A 19,321-nucleotide genomic window follows, 5' to 3' on the forward strand; every position below is an offset into this window, starting at 1 on the left:
AAGCTTAAAAAGAAAGGAATCAATTTCTAGGGACCATTGTGGCAATAACTACTGTGTGCTCCCAGTAATGTTGTTTACATCCAGCTAAGTGTGTAATCTGACACTTCCAAGGTGGCCATCTGTGGAGTCATGAGATTGGTCATATCTGCCCATCTGAACCCATTGTCTCTCCAGTGTCAGAATTCAGATAATAGAAAGATAGGAGAGAAGGGAAGATGGGTAGAGAAAAAACATGCCAAAGAGGAACTCAACTCATTTCTTGCATCTCCAAATGTCAGCAGAAACTCAGCAGATCCTCAATCCACCCCCATGATCAAATAAGATTGCCCTGACTCTAAATTAGCAATAATAGTAACACTGTGACCTTCTAGTACGGTGTGTGTGTGTGTGTGTGTGTGTCAAACTCACAATGTCATGTGATGTGTCACAACATATCATGACTTTTTTTCCATTGCTGGCAATGGGGTGGGCATGGTTTCTGTATGACACATCTGGCCCGCGAGCCAGTAGTTTGACACCCCTGTTCTAGCATCTAGCATATAATTTCTTATTCACTGTAAAGAAGAGAAACCGTGGGATTAAACAGTTATGAACATCACTGAAACCAGGTTGAGTAAGTAATGCTTAGAGATGTTTTGAATGAAGATCAGATTTGGAGAATTTGGCTCACCTTCATTTTGATAGCCAACATTCTGAGAACATTCTATATGTATTTGGCAAAAATTGAAATCCAGCATCTGTATTTGACAATATCTTATTCAAGTAGCAATATATTTGACAGTATCTGACAGTTAACATGTAACAGCTGTCAACATTTACCAGTATCTGGCAGGTGACATGAAGAAGCAGTGAGTATTCCGTTCTGAATGAAGATAAACGCAAATAATTCAATTTAATTTAATTAAAATAATAGTTCTTTGTATTTAAGCAAAGTCTTTCTGTATTATATCAAAAGTCTATTTCAGCAGTTTCTCTTCACTATATCCAGAATGGGTTAGTTTCCCGATTTCTAATTGCTTATTTTTATATTGAAAATGGGAGAATGTATATTTTTTTAAAAACAATATTGCCAATATTCTGAAACGTTGTGAAAATTTCCTAATGATGTGAAGTGAAAATCCAATCTGCCTCCAATGCAGATCTAGAACTCTGAAAATGACCTGATTCCCTAAAGGTTATGTAGAGTTAATCTGATTTGGTTTGGTCCCTTGATTGGAGACAGATTCAGAAAACAAGAGATCTGCTGTCACATACTCTTGCATGGGGAAAAAATAAATCTCTATCTGTAGTTTTTTTTTAATTAAAATGAAAGAGAATTTGTATAAAGGAAGATCATGATAAGGAAATTACATGATTAAAAGTGCAGTTAACAATAATTATAAGGAAGAGATGCCATTTGCAGGAAAATCAATGCAGGACTGTTGTTGTTTTGCTATTCTCTTGCAATCTGTATTTGTCTTCTTCTAAAATGTGGGCTATTGTGAGATGGAATGTGAAGATAAAGAAGCAAAAATGATTTCTACTGGAAGGTGTACGTGCACAGTAAATTTTGTGCAAATAGAATGGATGAGGATGGTAGGAGTAATTATTCTCCTCCCTGAATAACATGGACCCAACTCTCAGAGGTTGAAGGCAAGGAAAACATAAGAGTCCCTGTCTTTTCTATTAAAGGAAACTGTTGTTGATCCAATCAGCTTATATAACATCACTATAGACTTGTTCAACATAACAATGAGGAGAAAAATGTGGCACAGGAGAAATCACCTGGATCTCTTCACCATTCCAGAATTCTACGATTGCAGTGAACTCTGCTTGTTTGATCACATGTTTATTCTCTTTGGATAGTTTACCTGTCAGACAATGAAATCAATATTTCCTCTCACATTGCCCTGTGCTACGTTTACCTATTTTACCATGGAAGCTTATTTTCTCCCTTTGTGGTATAGCTGCTGTACTACCACCATTAATAGCATGCCCAGGTTTGAGCGATATATTGGCTCCCACACTTATCATCTATCTATCACTGATGTTTTCTGACATACCCATAGCCACATTGGAAAGGAAAAAATGACCTCTTTTCAATGATGCTTTTCACAAGCTTGAGAATAAGATACGTTTCATCTATCAACGCTGCTAACAGTGGATGTTGCCGCTTTGACATTACGTAGGCTGGAGGAAGAGGATTGGAATGACTTGGGACACCAACTGAGCTATTATAATTGTATTCCTTAGCATGCCACATGAACCCGAAGACAGAGTTTGCATAGATTGAAAGGTGGGGTAGATGTTCTGCTGCAGCCTGCCCACAAGGGCCTGATCTGGGCTTGCTGTGAAGGGCAGGTTCCTCCATGCTACCTATCCTGTGTTTTAAAAAAGAGTTGTGTTGAAACCCAAGCAGCTGATATAGTTCTAATATTATATTCTTACAGAGAGGATACAGGTGACAGCCCTTCTGGTAATTTTTTTTTCTGGAGCAAACTAGTAGTTAAATCAAAGACATTTTTGTGATGTCTGAGGCCAGTCTATTTGAACTGTATGTACTCTGTCAGATGAAATAAATCCTACCTAAACCTAAGCAGCAGTGGGACTTCCTTTAAACTTCTGAGGAGGTGGAAAGAAAATCCTTGAGAAGCTCAAGACTTCAACAGAAAAATCCACCAAATGAATCCATTTCACTTTTTTTAAGTTGTAGCTTAGCATTCCATTAAAGTCTAAATGATAAGTCCTTGACACTTTAGTTTTACTTATTTACTTGTATCATTAGTATAAGATATTTTCATTTTTGTAATAATCTGTACAAATAAGTGATTGATTACATATCTACCAAATTCAAATGAGAACATTTAGATATCCACATAAAACTGCTGTATATCAGCAATATGCAAAACCTATTTTTAAAAGTATTGCTCCATAGAAGCAGCAACTAGAATAAATCAAAGGGTGTTTATGTGTTCCAATGGGGAAAATCATGCATTGGATTGGCATTGGATTGTATTCAATGTTAATTATTATTCATCAGTGATGACCAACTCTTGAATGCAGCATGCAGTATAAACTAAGATGCGCAAGATCTTCCAACAGGATTTAATAGCTGCATGAAATATTGTGTCTTCAAGTGTGATCTTAACATTGTTGCATTAAATAAAAAGAAGGTTGAGAAATAGACATAGTTATGAAAGTTATTTCTAGTTTCTGTGCATCAGGTTCAGAGGTGCATAATTGTTCATGTGTTTTCTCCCTGTCTCTTGCTCTGAGAATTATTTTCTGAGTTGTGCCTCTGCAAGTCCCCTCAGGCACCTTGCCACATTTTGCTTTTCAGCAATATGTGTTTCTTTGAAATACTGTCAAGAGATCTATAGACTTTAACTATGGAGTTCACCTTGCCAAAGCAACCACAGAATTTCAGGTAATGGGTTTTTTTTTCTGGCCATCTGCTATATAGCTAAAAGCAACAAAACCCAGAATAATGCAGAAGTGTTATTCTCAAAATGAAGCTAAGAATCAGGTCATTTACAACCAAGCTCACTTATAGAACAACTATCATTGTGTAAAGTAAGGGCAACATGTTTTTGTCTCTACTTAGCAGATAACTTAAAAATATGTTATAATTGTATGTTATCTGCAATACTTTTTAAGTCTATCCTGTGTCCTACAAATCCATCAGGGCTAGAGAAAGAGAAGGTGGGAAAACATGTCTCATATTACTTATTTTTGCTTTTTTTAAGATGGAGAACTAGCTTTGCTTTTTGGAAAATTACTGCAAAGAAATGGAAAGAACAGTTCTATTCAAAGATAAGTTTTAAGTAAATTTTGTGGGCTTTTTTAAAAAAATGTGTAACTTTAAAGTGATCAACATGGTGCTAAACAAGATTAGTTAGGTACATGTTGAAACATCCTGTATGCACAGAATATAAAACATCATAATCCCTTTCTAGTTGGATACCTCAGGCAGCTTGTGAGCAGTGGAAAATAATAAGCAAGCCAAATATTTTATCATCAAGTCTGATCACTTTTGCTCCATTCGTTTAAATGTTTTCACTATTCCTGAGCTTTTAAAGACATTAGATAAACCACTAGGCACAGCCTGAAGCATACCCTGTCCCTTAAACAATATTTCATAAGTATTGGTCAGAGTACAGTAATTGTGAAATATGCTCTTGAAATATGGTTATTATCAATCCATTGAGGTGGAAATTCAGTGCTAGCTGCAAGCAAGAACACAAAGGTCTTGTTCGCTTTTCAAATGTGGAAATGAAAGCTTGCCAGATGATATGGCCCGTTAGACACTGGAAGCTCAAGAAACTTGGCAATCATTCTTATCTTCACTTTGAATCAATGGAATTATCAAAAATCCCATTTTCCTATTACAAATTATAGATCCAATGAAAAACTATGGCTCGTATCCTTTATGTCCACAGTTTTTCTGTACACTGTGTTTGGGTCAGGATTTCCTTTAATATGAAATGTTCAAATCTTTTTCTGTACAGTATAAAAGAAAATATTTCTTAAGTATCTACGTCTTCTCCACAAAAATAGTTGTGAAAGAGATGTTTTAAGGGAAACTCTATTGAAGTAACTTATTGAAGGGAAGTAGGCAAAAAAAACCTGCATAACCAGTGACAAAACCAAAAATGTAATCTGTATAATTCAGTACAACCCAAAGAACAATTCATTTTGTAACTGTCTTTAGAGCTGATCATAACATCTCTGCAACTAATGCCTTTAAAAAAGCATCATCTGAATGCTGACCTTGGGTTGAGATGAGAAATAGGGTCGACCTCAGTATGAAGACAAATAGAACTACTGTTCATGCTAAAAGTCATTGATTTTCTCATAGATAGGTAGATAGATAGATAGATAGATAGATAGATAGATAGATAGATAGATGATAGACAGACACACAGACAGACTTTGATATGGTTAGCACTAATATCGTGTCTTTGCTTTGCTATTGCCTGAGATGGGGAAAAATTAGTCTGATAAACAGTAATTCTATATATCTTGGAGTACTTGGACTTGTATACAGTATTTCTGATTGTCCAGAGTACTCTGAGACTCCATAAAACAGTACTGATGGTGGGTCAATTTTATAAACTGTATTTTACCAATGGGGAAAGCTGACACTATGAAAATAGTGTCTTGCCCCAAACACCCTAATTGGTTCACAGGTTAACTTTGGATAAGGATTTCTGGTTTAAAATGCTGCTATACTATGCTAACTCTCATTAGTATACAGAGCACACATTTGTTTCTTTCCTCAAAAAGAAATTGGGATTGCATATACAGAAGAATGCTTGTTTCCCCCAAAACATAACTGTGATTTCAATTTACCAGTTCTTTATTATTTAAAGTGGGGTCCCGCTTGAATGTTTATTAGGCAGAGCCTCTTGTCTCTATTAACAAGCCGTAAACTGGTTCCTTTTGTGAGAAGCAGCAGGAGACAGAAATTTTTGGCATCCTATTGCACTTTGCTGAGGAGAGTGTTCAACATCTTAGTACAAAAGACAAAGCAAAAGCTTTTCACTGTAGCACCAACCACAATATCTGCTTGCAACCCACAAAGAATGAAGAGCATTACAACTCAGATAACAAAACACCACGGAATGTATTTTGATTTAGGGGATTTCTGTGGGAATTAGCAATTTCTGTTTAAGAGTATAATGCTGCCTCTTTAGCATAATTAATGCCCTTTGGATATTCTCCTGTTTGCTGTGTGAAATTGTATGTGTATAAAACATTTTAGTTGTCAACACTGAAAAATAATCATTTGTATGCTATAGGGGAAATGAGGTGCAGGCTGCAAGCTGTCTGTCCCAGACAGTTTTTTTTTGTTTTGTTTTGTTTTCAACCATAGACTTCAACTAACTTTCTAAATAACCCAAAGAATCCATTGACATTACTATCAGACAACTTTACAAGAAAATAACTACAGTAAGGGGAAAAGTATTTGTGCAATGTGATTTACTTTTTCAATGGAAATAACCCCCTGCTTTTCATGGAATTAGAATAGAGTTTTTAGGGGTTTTTTGTCTTTAATCTTCAAATTAAGATGTGAATGCCCAGGCAAGATTTCTTAGGAATTTTTAGGGAAACACAATAGATGGTCAATGTTATACAGTAGAGTGGGGCTTAGGAAGGGTGAGGAAACTTGTTCATTTTTTAAATTGATTCTCAGCCTAATCTACTTCCCATGATGCTTGTAGGGTTAAAATACATGAACACTTCTTTAAGAAGGAGCTCTTTCAAAGAAAGACTGCCACTTTGGTATAGTGGTTAAGAATGTGGCTAGAACCAAGGGATTGTGAGTTCTAGTCCAGCTGGGTGATCTTGGGCCAGTCACCTTCTCTCAACCCTGGGAAGAAGGCAATGACAAATGACATCTTGCCAAGAAAATTGCAAGGACCTCTCCAGGAAATTGCCAGGAGTTAACACTGATTCAAAGGTGCAGGTACACTGGTGAGATTCAGCCGATTCATACCACATTGGCAGAACCAGTTTTTCCCAGGCCTAGAACGGACTTCTGGAAGCGGCATCCACGCAGAGAACCAGTTGTTCACATATTTGAATCCCACCACTCTGCAGGTATACACACACACACACACACACACACACACTTCAGAACAAAGCAATCAGAAATTTAACTAAGCCCAAAGATCTTTAACTTGTACTCATCCGGTTTTAGCAGCAAACTAGTTTTCAGAGTCACATTCACCCCACATTGGTCTGGAGCAGACATGTCAAGCACAAGGCCCACAGGCCAAATGTAGCCTGCAACTTGGTTTCATGTGGCCCACAAAGCCATCCTGGAAAAAGTAAGGGAATGGACCCTGTTATGTACTGGACTCATAAGTAATACCATGTGGGTTGCTGGAGCAGCTAACGGCTCTCCAGCAACCCAGACTACAAGTCTCCAGCTCTACAATTGGCTATCCCTAGGCGGCAATGGTTGTTTCAAACCTATTGGCTGCTGCCTAGGGGCGAGACTATATATTGCAGCTATTTGTAGCCATTTGCTCAGTACAGATTCTGCACAAAATTAAAACATGAGTTTCCCTGTACTCAGTTACCTTGTCTTCATTCCTGCACCAAAGAACCTGCTATTTAACACTGGCAACGAGTGTTAAAAAAAAGAGTTGAAGTCTATGAGGGGAAGGCACTGCATGGTGGAGGGAAAAGGCATTTTCTCCCCCCCTCTCTCAAGGTCGGCTAGCAAGCTATGCTAGTGACCTTGTGCTCAGTGGACTCATTCCCTGAGCCTGGAAAGCAGGATTCGGAAAGAAATGCAGGAACCAGCTAAGAAAGAATGGCAAAGGTCGGGAAACTGGGAATTTGATGTGAAGCACCCGGAGGAATGGCCATCATATTTATCCCAGGTAGAGAACTAACTCAGGGCTAATCAGATCATGGAAGAAGGACTGAAGGCCACAATGCTACTCTGCATGTGCAGCCCAGCAGCCTTTGATTTGGCTGAGAACCTTTTCACGCCAACACCAATTGAAGCGGTCTCCTACGTAGACCTCAAAAAGAAGCTAACCGGACATTTCTAGCCCAAGATGTCCGAAATGGCTTGGTGGTTTAAGTTTGACCAAAGAGTGCAGCAACTGGGCGAATCAGTTTCAGAATTCATAGCGGGCCTGAGGCAGGCCGCACACCGTTGCAAATTTTCAAATTTAGAAGAGCGACTATGAGACCAGCTCATCTGTGGTCTATGGGACCGAATGCTTCAGCAGAGACTCTTTGCTAGACCAAACTTAACATTTTCTGAAGCACAAGACGAGGTGATGGCCAATGAAGCCGCCAGGGGTGCAGTTCAAACAGTACAGCCTGCCAAAACGACAAGGTTTGTAGAAACGGTCCACCTTGAGGACGCCAAATGCACCGAAGAATCTTCCAAGGAAGAAGAACCTGAAATCAACAAACTCCAAAAGCAACCCAACGCACAACACCACAACAGCCAGCAGCGAGAGGACAGTTACAAGGCAGTTCTCTTACCAAGATGTAAGGGGTGCAGCAGCAACCATTTTCGTGCCAATTGCAGATTCCGATCAGCCACGTGCAGAGCTTGCGGAAGGACAGGCCACATCACAGTGGTTTGCAGAGCCCGACAGAGAGACCGGCCACCCAAACACCAGTCAGAAGAACTGACTAGGAGAGGTACTGGGGCCCAGGGTCCAGTTAGTGTGGGGTTTTTCAGAAGCCGTAGAAGTGTGTGCCGCACTGGGGCTCGGTGCCCCCTCAAACCCAAACTTAAGCTCATGGTAGAGCTACAAGGAGTTCCATGTAAGATGGAATTGGACTCTGGCTCTGCAGTCTCAATTATTTCTCAGGACACTTTTAACTTTGTGTGTAGACGCAGTAACAATTGGGCCAAACTAAGACCCTCAGATATAATGGTAACTGATTTTCAAAATGCTCACATTAAAGTTAAGGGAGAAGCCACTTTGACGGTAAAATTTAAGGGGTTTTGGGGGCACCTGGATGTAATAGTAGTAGGGGGTCAGAGAACGAGTCTCATTGGACTCAATTGGTTTGATGCCTTAGGTATTCAGATTACTGGTATAAACCGGACACAAACTGCAGACCTCGTGTCAGTATGCAAAGACTATGCAGATGTTTTTGATTCAACCCTAGGAACATACACAGGCCCGCCTATCTCATTTAAGCTAGATCCCAACATAGTTTCAATCAGGGTTAAGCCTTGTAGGGTCCTCTTTGTCTTAAAACATAAAATTGATTCAGAAATTGATAAGCTTGTAGAACAGGGCGTATTAAAGCCTGGTGATGGTGGGGAGTGGGAAACTCCTATCGTCACTCCACTTAAAGCCAATGGGGAAATTCGCATTTGTGCTGACTATAAATGCACTCTAAATAAAGCCCTCAAACAACACACGTACCCAGTCCCAATGGTCAACCACATTTTATCCTCCTTGCAAGGGGGTACTATTTTTGCTAAACTTGATTTAGCACAGGCCTATTAGCAATTGCTGGTTGATGAGGCCACAGTGGCAGCTAAGATGATCATGACTCACAGGGGGGCTTTCAAAGTTAAATGCTTACAGTTTGGAGTCAGTGTCACACCAGGCATTTTCCAGGGTATTATGGAGCATACACTTAACGGTATTCAGGGCATCTGCCCTTATTTTGATGATGTTCTCATCACAGGGGAATCCCCAGAATTGTTAGCGAGTAGGCTCTGGGTGGTTTTGCAGAGGCTTCGCGAAGCAGGCCTCAAAATAAAAAAAAGCAAGTGTAGTATTGGGGTTCCTTCAACAAAATTCCTGGGTTTCCAAATTGATGCTAACAGCATTCACCCTGCTGATTCTAAAGTGAAGGCCATTAAAATGGCCCCTAGGCCCAAATCCAAAGGAGAGCTACAAGCATTCTTGGGCCTCCTAAACTTCTACCACACATTTCTACCTCATAAGGCCGCACTAGCAGAACCCCTCCATAGGCTTCTAGATAAGAAAGCTCCATGGAAATGGACTAGCTTACATGAAAAAAGTTTCCAGGACTTAAAAGCACTATTGTCAGAAAAGTCCACTGTAACTCACTACAAAGAGTCTAAACCTGTATGTCTTGCATGTGATGCTTCTCCCTATGGGGTGGGGGCAGTTTTAAGCCATGTAGAAAAAAATGGAACACAGGTTCCTATAGCATTTTACTCTAGGACATTGTCCTCTGCTGAGTGAAACTATGCTCAGATTGACAAAAAGGCACTAGCCATCGTTGCTGGAATTAAAAAATTCCATGACTATTTGCTGTATATGGCAGGGACTTCACGATCTTTACAGACCACAAACCTCTGTTGGGACTTTTCACAATAGACAAACAAACCCCCACATACTTTATCCAAGAATGCTGAGATGGTCTATTTTTCTATCTGCATACACTTTTAAATTGATTCACAAATTGGGCAAAGAAATGGGCCATGCTGATGGCCTCAGCAGACTACCACCACCACTAATGGAACCAGATCCAGATCCAGCTGCTAGAATACTGTCCATACAGGACATACCTGAATTTCCCCTCCATGCGGGGGACATTGCTGCTGAAACTGTCACAGATAAAATACTTAGTAGAGTATTGTAATGGGTATACACAAGCTGGATGGATAAAAGCCCAGGTTATGAATTTCAAAACTATTTTGTCAGGAGGCATGAGTTATCTGCTCACAAGGGGTGCATATTATGGGGAAACAGAGTCATAATTCCCACTTCCCTAAGAAACAGGGTTTTACAGTCATTACATGAAGGCCACCCAGGCATTGTCAGAATAAAAGCTTTAGCTAGAAGCTACCTTTGGTGGCCTGGCCTTGATAAGGACATTGAGGCACAAGTCCATGGTTGTTATACATGCCAGCAATCTAGGCCTGAAATGCCACAGGCTCCAGTTCACAGATGGGAGGAAATGCACACTCCCTGGTCTAGGATTCACATACAGTAGACTACGCTGGGCTCTTTCAGGGACAGTTCTTCCTTATAGTTGTGGATAGCCACTCCAAATGGCTGGAAGTAATTCCAGTTCCTAACATGACTACTGCTAGGACCATCCAGGTGCTGGGAAAACTCTTTGCTACACATGAGCTGCCAGATGTCTTAGCTTCTGACAATGGGGCCCAATTCACTGCTGCTGAATTTCAGGGCTTCCTTAGAGCTAATCTCATCAGACATACAACATCTGCGCCTTTTCATCCATTTTCTAATGGTCAAGCTGAACGCATGGTGAGGACAATGAAGGAATTACTCAAGCACATTGTCACAGGTGACTGGCATCACAGATTGGCAGATTTTCTACTCTGCCAGCATTCCACACCCTGCATTGCTACAGGCCAAAGTCCTGCAGAACTATGTTGGGGGAGGCGTTTGATCACTAAACTGAACAGGTTGCATCCAGATAGAGTGGCAGCAGAAGCCTCTTGACCAAAACCCCCGAGGGGGCTGCACATGGGTGATTGGGTTTGGGCCAGGGACTATGGTCATGGGAATCTGTGGGTTCCTGGTCAAATTAACAAAGCATCCGGACCCCTGTTTTATGAAGTGGGGTTGGAGGGAGGGCGAGTTGTCAGACAACACATTTATCAACTCAGGAAATGGTTTCCAGGATGGCCACTAAATGAGGACTGGATCATAAGTCCCTCCCAAGGTCCTCAAACTTGCGGCCAAGCCAGTCCTCACATGTACTCTCAGGAGTTTTCCTTCATAACTGAGGTGGAAATGGGGAGTCCTGGAATGCAACATGGATCCCCTGAAGGAACAAGCCATCCGAACTTCAGCAACTGCTGAGCCTACCCTGCTGATCAGTCTGACTCTGGGGTGGGCCAACCTGGAGAGGCCAGCCAGAGAGCATCAGGAGCACAAAGGGACACAAGTCTACCCAGTCCACTGGGTAAGCTGGTAGACCACAAAGTGATGGGGACTCCGAGACGTTCCACTAGGGCACACAAGCTTCCTTCATATCTTGCTGACTACGTTGTAAAATAAAGAGCTATAATATTGTCTATTGCTGTATGCCACTATACTACAGAAACTAGTGCTATGTTGTAACTGTCTAAGTATGCTAGCCATGAAGCCTATTCATTCAGATGTTGTTTAATCAAATTGTAACCTATTGGGGTTTTTTTGTTCTATTACTTTTATTTTAGTCAGTTTTGATAATGGGTCTTGATAATTGCATTAAGACTAACTTATGTTAATATTGTCTGATCTAAGAGGGGAGGGGTATTATGTACTGGGCTCATAAGTAATACCACATGGGTTGCTGGAGCAGCTAACGGCTCTCCAGCAACCCAGACTACAAGTCTCCTATGCTGCAATTGGCTACCTCCAGGCAGCAATGGTTGATTCAAACCTATTGGCTGCCGCCTAGGGGCTAGACTATATATTGCAGCTAGTTGCAGCCATTCCCCCAGTACAGTCACTACACGAATTGAAATATGAGTTTCCCTGTACTCAGCTACCTCGTCTTCATTCCTGCACCAAAGAACCCGCTATTTAACAGCCCCCACTGCCTTGGCCCTGGCCCAGGCCATCCAGGAGCCAATGTACAATTTTGTGGTGGCCATCTATGCTGAAATGCATTCAGTCTTAGCTCCACAAGGCTGTCTGGAAACAGCGAGGGACCGGTCCCTGCCATGTCAGCCCCACCCCCTGGCCATGCACTGGGGAGGTGTCACCCTTTGTGAGGAATGAAGAAATGCACCATTGCCTGGAAGTGGCCAGCAAATGGCCCTCGCCTACTTCACATATCCAGCTTGATGGACTCTGGGGGAGGGGTTTCGGCAGGCAGCAGGGTGCTCTCCTCACAGAGCCGAGAGGCTGAGCTGGGTGGCACGAATCTAAAAAGAAGTGCAATGCTGCCTAGACCCCAGCCTCCCCAGTTTCAGCAGGCAGCAAGGTACAAAGCTGGTGAGCTTTGCACTGCCCGGCTCAGCCTCTCGGAACTGTGAGGAGACCACCCCACTGCCTGCCGAAACTGGACAGGCTGGGAGCTGGGTGGTGTCGCGCTTCTTTTCGGATTCACACTGCCTGGCTCAGCCTCTCAGCACTGTGAGAAGAGCACCTTACAACCTGCCAAAACCAGGCAGACTGGGGGCTGGACGGCATTGTGCAGATAATGTCAACTCTCATGTTGTTCATGGTGTCCCCTCCCCCAAAGCCCACCAACCCAGATATGTGAAGTAGGTGAGGGCCATGTGCTGGCCACTTCCAGGCGATGGTGCATTTCTTCATTTCTCACGAAGGGTGACACCTCCCCAGCTGCGTTTTTTGCCTGTTTTTCTCCCTCCCTCATCTCAAATATTTTCCCACCACTCTGTTGGAAGGAAGGAAGGAAGGAAGGAAGGAAGGAAGGAAGGAAGGAAGAAAGAAAGGAAGGAAGGAAGGAAGGAAGGAAGGAAGGAAGGAAGGAAAGAAGGGGAGCAAAGGGAGGAGAGGGAGGGTCTGGGGGTCCTACCTTAGTCCTGCCCTGCTGCCCTTTCACCATCTCCTTGCTCCCTCCTCCTGGCCTATCCTGGGGGTCTCCTATCCTATTGCTAAGGAAGCTTTGGATACAAAGCCGGGTCTCCTCGCATGGAGAGGGAGTAGGCCTTCCTCTGACGTTGCCCTCATACACATCATGAGCAACCCGGCTAAGGAGAGTAAGCACAGCAGCAGTAGCCTTGAGGAGGAGGTAAGTGCAGCTGGGCACCCCTTTGGGGAAGTGGGGCTGGGCTTAGTGCTGCAGGTGCTTGAGGGCCGGGCTGGGCATTTAACCTCTGCTGCCCAGGGATCCGGGCAGCCTACGGCACCGTCCAGCCCCCCCCCTCATATGGCTTGAGAGGAACAGTGAGGCTGCTCCAGTAGACCATGCCTTGGCACTTGCCCCGGTCCCACCCCCTTCTGCCAAACCCTCAGATATGTCCTACTCCTGTCCAGGCCCCCATAAGCACCCTTGACCTGAATGATGTAGAGCTGGCCATGCCCACCCATTAGGCCACGCCAAGTCCAGCCACGCCCAGCCAGTAGGCTGCACCCAACCTGGCCATACCCCCCACCTCCACCCCCACCCCGAGGGCAATGCTGATGTGGCCCTCAATGAAATTGAGTTTGACACCCCTGGTCTAGAGGGCCACTTCAACCCCTGAAGCAATTATGAATAAATAAATGGGCTGCAGGAGAAAGACAAAACTGACCAAAACTCACAAAGCCATTCAGCTGACATCTTTTCATAAATCAAGACCCATGTTGTAATATTATAATAATAAAAAAAAACCAAGTATAATCCAAGACAGATACACACTATTCTTTATTTTCATGGAAAGGAGTTTTTCACTTCATTAGTTCTATAGTACTCCCATAAAAAAAGAAATAATAATAATAATTCAAGTATTTGCTACATAGTCCTAATATATTCTTACATATTTCTTAAATAAAATTTGGTCTGCATGCTTTTGATTAAGTGTTGCTCTTTTGTAAATATTCTGTTTTATTTGCAACATGCTCGTTTATCAATACTGTATATGTACAGTATTTAAAATGAATAACAGTTTCCTGGTGATTTTGTTAATTATTTTATTGTTCTTAAATTAATTTTAGACTACTGGTAAAGGTATATCTTCAAATGACGTGCAGGAGCTTCAAAGGAGAAAGTAGTTACAAAAGAAGGGTGATTTTTTCCTCCACTCGGTACAAAATCTAATTCTCCGTTACTGTAAATCTGTGGAGTTCAAATATTGTATTAGCAGCAGAGTATTGTAGGGATAGGGGATAATCCCTAGAGAATTTTCTGAGTCAAGAAATTCACTTTGGCACTTTGTAACAGTTATTAAAAAAAAAAGGACTTCTGCCAAAAAAAAAACCCCAAACTGACCGGCTTCTCATTTCTTTACTTAGAAAAGATAAGAATGTTCTTTCATTGATCACATGCCTGCAAATGCATACAATTAGAAATTTCAAATTCCTGGATCAGTACTGTGGATGTTTAGGGTTTCCCTAATGTCAAAACTATATTTATTATTATATACATCTCTTTTTTAAAAAAATGTAAGAGTATCTATCCTTACCATTTGAGTGAGAGAAGAAATTATTCTGTTTCTATCATGATCCAGTCAGCTTTCAGGAAAATGGCATCCAAAATTGGATCAAAAAAGGTAAATGCAACAGTTCAGTCCCTTTTTCATGTGGCACCTATAAAAGAGAGGCAAGGCTTCAAAAACAATTATGCTATTTTGACTTTCTTAAACCTCTCTGCAAATTTCCCTGTACTGAATTGCAGCTTGGAATCCAGTTCGAAAGGTTGAAAGACATTTCTTGCCCCACACTGCCCCAGTGGAAAAAAATATCCCTCCTCCATCTTGTGCAAGACAAAATTGCTCCCAAACAATGGGTTATCAGAAAGAGCAGGAATTCTTTCACACACATCCATGAAATACACGGTGGCCTGAAACCCCATACTATAGCAGCACATTGCATTGTAGAATATAAGCCCATGTTCTTCTGATGCCAAGCAGTTAAGAATAAGAAGGACGAGGTCACAGCTAGCCCTTAGAGGTTTGGAAAACTCATAAAACAAGCAAAGGAACAACCACATTTTGATTCTGTGTGGGGAGAAGGTGAGGCAGAGAGAATCTCTGACAAGTATAACTGCAGGAATCCCTATGGTGTCTGTTCCCTGACCTGATCTACTCTAGGGGCTGATATCAGTTCTGAAAACGTATAGCAGTGTTCCAACATCTCAGGGGCTGCCACAGAGAAGAGGGAATCACGCTATTCTCCAAAGCACCTGAAGGCAGGACAAGAAGCAACAGATGGAAACTAACCAGAGAGAAGCAGCCTAGAACTATGGAGAAATTTCCTGACAGTTAGAACAATTAATCAGTGGAACAACCTGCCTCCAGAAACTCTGAATGCTCCAACACTGGAAGTTTTTAAGAAGAGACTGGACAGCCATTGGTCTGAAATGGGATAGGCTTTCCTGCTTGAGAAGGGGGTTGGACTAGATGACCTCCAAGGTCCCTTCCAACTTTTGTTGTTGTTCTTGTTGTTCTTGTTATTATTATTATTAACTTCAGACTTTTTCATTGGATAGGCATCGGACATTTATTTGCTCTTTTAAATCTTCAGGATCAACTTCTATATATTTTTTATATTTAAGAAGGCTAATTCCTTGAGACAACGTGACTCCTGAACAGTGCAACCATCACAACCCTCTGCCTCTTATCTCAAACCTGCCAGACCATCTTCAAAAGGCATGGATTTTCCAAAAATCAGACTTGAGCAGCACATAAATTCAATCAGAATGAAAGAAGGCCTCAATGTTTATTATACCAGGTACCCAGTATATATGGCTTTCCCCCTTTACCAATAACATTGATACTGCAGGCCAGAGTTGGGGTGGGAGCTAGAGACCTCTTCACAAGTAGCTGCCAGGAATAGTGGACAATTTCACATAGACACAACAGGGCCTGTTTGCAAGACTGGCCAAAAGACTCTGCTAGCTGTGTATCCTGTGATGATATATCTCTCCACTCCACTTCAGGAAGCTTTCTGAAAATACAGGTGGGGATGTTTATGTTTTTGAAAATTGTGACTGCATTCTTCTTTGAGGATTGTTTGTTTACTTTATGAAATATCTGGGAATGTGCACAGAAGATTCTCTGGAGGTGCCTTTTCACGCGCTTCATGGAATGAAAGGTATTACTTGGTTCCCTTGCAGCCAATAGTATTAGGGAGGTCTGTTCATTTCATGGGCAGATACTACGGCTGGTTTTTGAAATGGAGTTTTTTAGGTGTTCTTTGTGTTTAGCTCTTTTTTTTTTTTTAGAAGGCTTATATATGCCGAATGGATCATACTTCCAACCCTGAAGATACAAGTTCAGCAACATTTTCACTTAAGAAGCTAAATATATAAAGTAGAAAGAAGTACTTAGAAGTCCTTGTTCCTGGTCAACTCTCAGCATAAATCTGAAGAAGAGGTTACCTCATAATCGTTTGCAACCAGTAGAGGTATGTGTAAAATCATACATAGCGTAAGAGTGGTAAGATTTTTGCTCATATAGCTTAGTAAAAAAAATCTCTCTTTTTCATTTATTTGCTCTAATTCGGCAATGTCTCAAAAACAAGCCATTTCTGATTAGACTCTCTGTACAGCTATTCTTTTTCAGATGGAAAGTACTATGCAAGCTTTAACATTTTCAGACAAGCAATTTTAAATAGGCATAAAGGTTTGCAAGGAGAAAGAAAAGCAGAGGTAAAGATGTCTGATAGCACAAAAGAAACAAAAACACCCTTGGTATCTTCCATATGTGATATCTTACCAGATTGACAAAATGTTGCAATTCATTTAAGTATTTATAGCATGCCCTGCTTCAACTATATCTCTTGAATTATTTGAGTCCTAGAGGTGCCATCACTGGAGATTATTATAATAGTGTCTGAGACAGAAGTGTCTTTCCTTTTTCCTACCAGAAGACCTTATAAATGGGGAGGGGGACCTAGACCATCCTGCGTGGCTTCAAAAGGAAGATTTGATATCTAAAAATATTGACCCCTTGAAATGAAGGGGAACCTGTTGATCTTGAAAGCCCTTCACAGCACAGGACCAGGTTAGTTGAGGGACCACCTCTCCATTATTTCATCTGCCCATCCCACCAGATCCAGCCGAGAAGGCATATTACAGGTTCTGTCAAATGTTGGGAGCTACATTTAGTGGGCCCTAGGCAGTGGGCCTTCCCTGCAATGATGCCCATGTTGTGGAATCTTCTCCCTCTTGATATGAGGTTGACCTCATCTCTTCTGAGCTTCTGAAGGTCCTGCAAGCATTGTACTAGCCAGCCTGGGCAACTCAGGGAACAAATGAGCTAGGAAGGTGGCGCCACTGTTTCTAACATCCCTTCATCTACTTTTTACTTTAGCTCAGGGTTTTTTTTTAATAATTTTTGATGTTTGAATTGTTACTAGTTGTAATGATTTTAGGTATTTAGTGATTGTTTTAACATGTTGTAAGTCAATGTTCTATGAGATGAGGGGTACTATGTAAAAGAGGAAGGAAAGGAGATGAAAAAGAGAGAGAAATCTAATACAACTCATTTTAGGGAAGTTCCATTGTGTTTCAGATCTTTCAACGGAGATCCATTTTTTTTAAAAAATAGAATTGGGAAAGATTTTTTCTGTATTATATAACTGGACCCCTTTCCTTGTACTAAAAATAAAATTCCTCAGGACTCCATGGTGAAAACAACTTAAACATATGTAGGTTTTTCAATTTTGAGTTCACATTGACATTTCTCTTTGGTTTTGCGCTTCACTTTCGGGTGAGCTGAAAAGCAATATATACAGTATATATCCATTTTGAAAGCATACTTGAGAACTTGCGGAACTGTACTTGACTTGTAGTGATTGGCAGCACATTAAATAGAGCTTTGTGTCAGCATTGGAGTGGATTTGAAAAAAGGAGGACTTTAACTTACGAACTGCAGACTTTCTGACTCCAACTTAACTCCTTATTTCATTTTGCAATATTAATTGGAGGAAAGTTTATGTCTACAACACTGATAAGACAAAGCACAATGCATACTTACAGTCACGTTGGTCCAGGAAGATTCTGGGCAAAATAAAAATATGAAAACAAATAATTAAAGGGGGAAACCCAGTCTCAAGTTATTTCAAAAAGAACTAAGGAGATTACATAACATTTGAGCAAATTATAGGTTTTATGGAAATAATATAGCTAACTACTTTATATTAATTCCCCATGCTGGTTTGCATATTGTGAATTTTAGCAGCTTTTAATTGGTTAGGTATTCCTATTAAGTCTAATAACAGAATACAGAATATTTTGCTAGACATAAATAAATGGATCCTGATTTTATTTGTTTTGGATCATACTGAGGAAGAGTTAACACAGGAGCTACAACTTCAATTGTTTAAATTGCTGATTCAAATTCCATCCCATTTACTGAGAATTTCTCCTAGATCAATGGGAATTCTTCACAGATGCACATTCTTCATAAGCCTGAACATGACATGGAAAATGTGTTCCCTTTTTTTTACAAATTTTATTGATTTTCTAATATTACATTCACATATTTGAAAAGCAACATGGTGGCTGGGTAGTCATAATTCAATTACATCCAGATATCTTTAGTACAAATTTCAAATTGCTACCATAAACATTTCCTCTCTTTTTCCCTTCATATATACTGTCTATTTGTAAATGTAAAGACAAGTTTTATCCTACCAATCACATAGCAAATAACTTTCTTACATATGTCCATAGTTTTTAATTTAAACATATTCCAATTGTTTTAACATACAATCTTTTAGACAATCAATGACCTAATAGATTTTTCAATTTTAATTTCCACTAACATTTAGATTTAACGTTTGATATTTATCATTCCCGAGATTTTTAGTGTACTCCCAATTCATCTATCACCATTCTTCACAAAATCTAATATTCAAAGTACACATCCTAGTTACTTAACTTCTCACTCTCTATGTCAACAAATTAAGGATACAATATGATATCCTTCCTTTTTGCTAGTTTTCAGGGGGTTTTTTAAGTAATCATCAAAATTTCTTTTTATTTCAATATTTAATACTTCCTCTCTTCCTCTTTGTATCTGCTATCTCTTGCTTAAAGTGATAATTTGTGTTTCCAACAATCAGAGGCATTCCAGAGATTTGGTCATTGAGCCAGGAAGAAAGAAACAGGAACTTTCATTTCGGGAGTGATTATACAGGCAAATAGAGCACGTAGTCTGCCCTTCCATCCTGCCCCTCTTTCACTAATCCCAAAGGCCTCAGCAGTAAGGAACAGGTTCCCACATGGCAGAAGCCGGTAT

At 40.8% G+C, this 19,321-nt stretch overlaps 1 long non-coding RNA gene across 1 annotated transcript in view; it reads right to left on the reverse strand.

Moving 5' to 3' along the window:
- Positions 1–19,321, reverse strand: part of LOC310639137 — a 54,083-nt gene that overhangs the window by 14,719 nt on the left and 20,043 nt on the right. Inside the window, exons 2-3 of the long non-coding RNA XR_014492245.1 lie at positions 18,056–18,078; positions 14,540–14,663 (exon numbers count right to left, since the gene is read on the reverse strand). This is a non-coding gene — a long non-coding RNA (uncharacterized lncRNA). The remainder of the gene's footprint in view (positions 1–14,539; positions 14,664–18,055; positions 18,079–19,321) is intronic.

This window comes from Vipera ursinii (genome assembly GCF_947247035.1).
Source record: "Vipera ursinii genome assembly, chromosome: 3".
NCBI lineage: Eukaryota > Metazoa > Chordata > Lepidosauria > Squamata > Viperidae > Vipera > Vipera ursinii.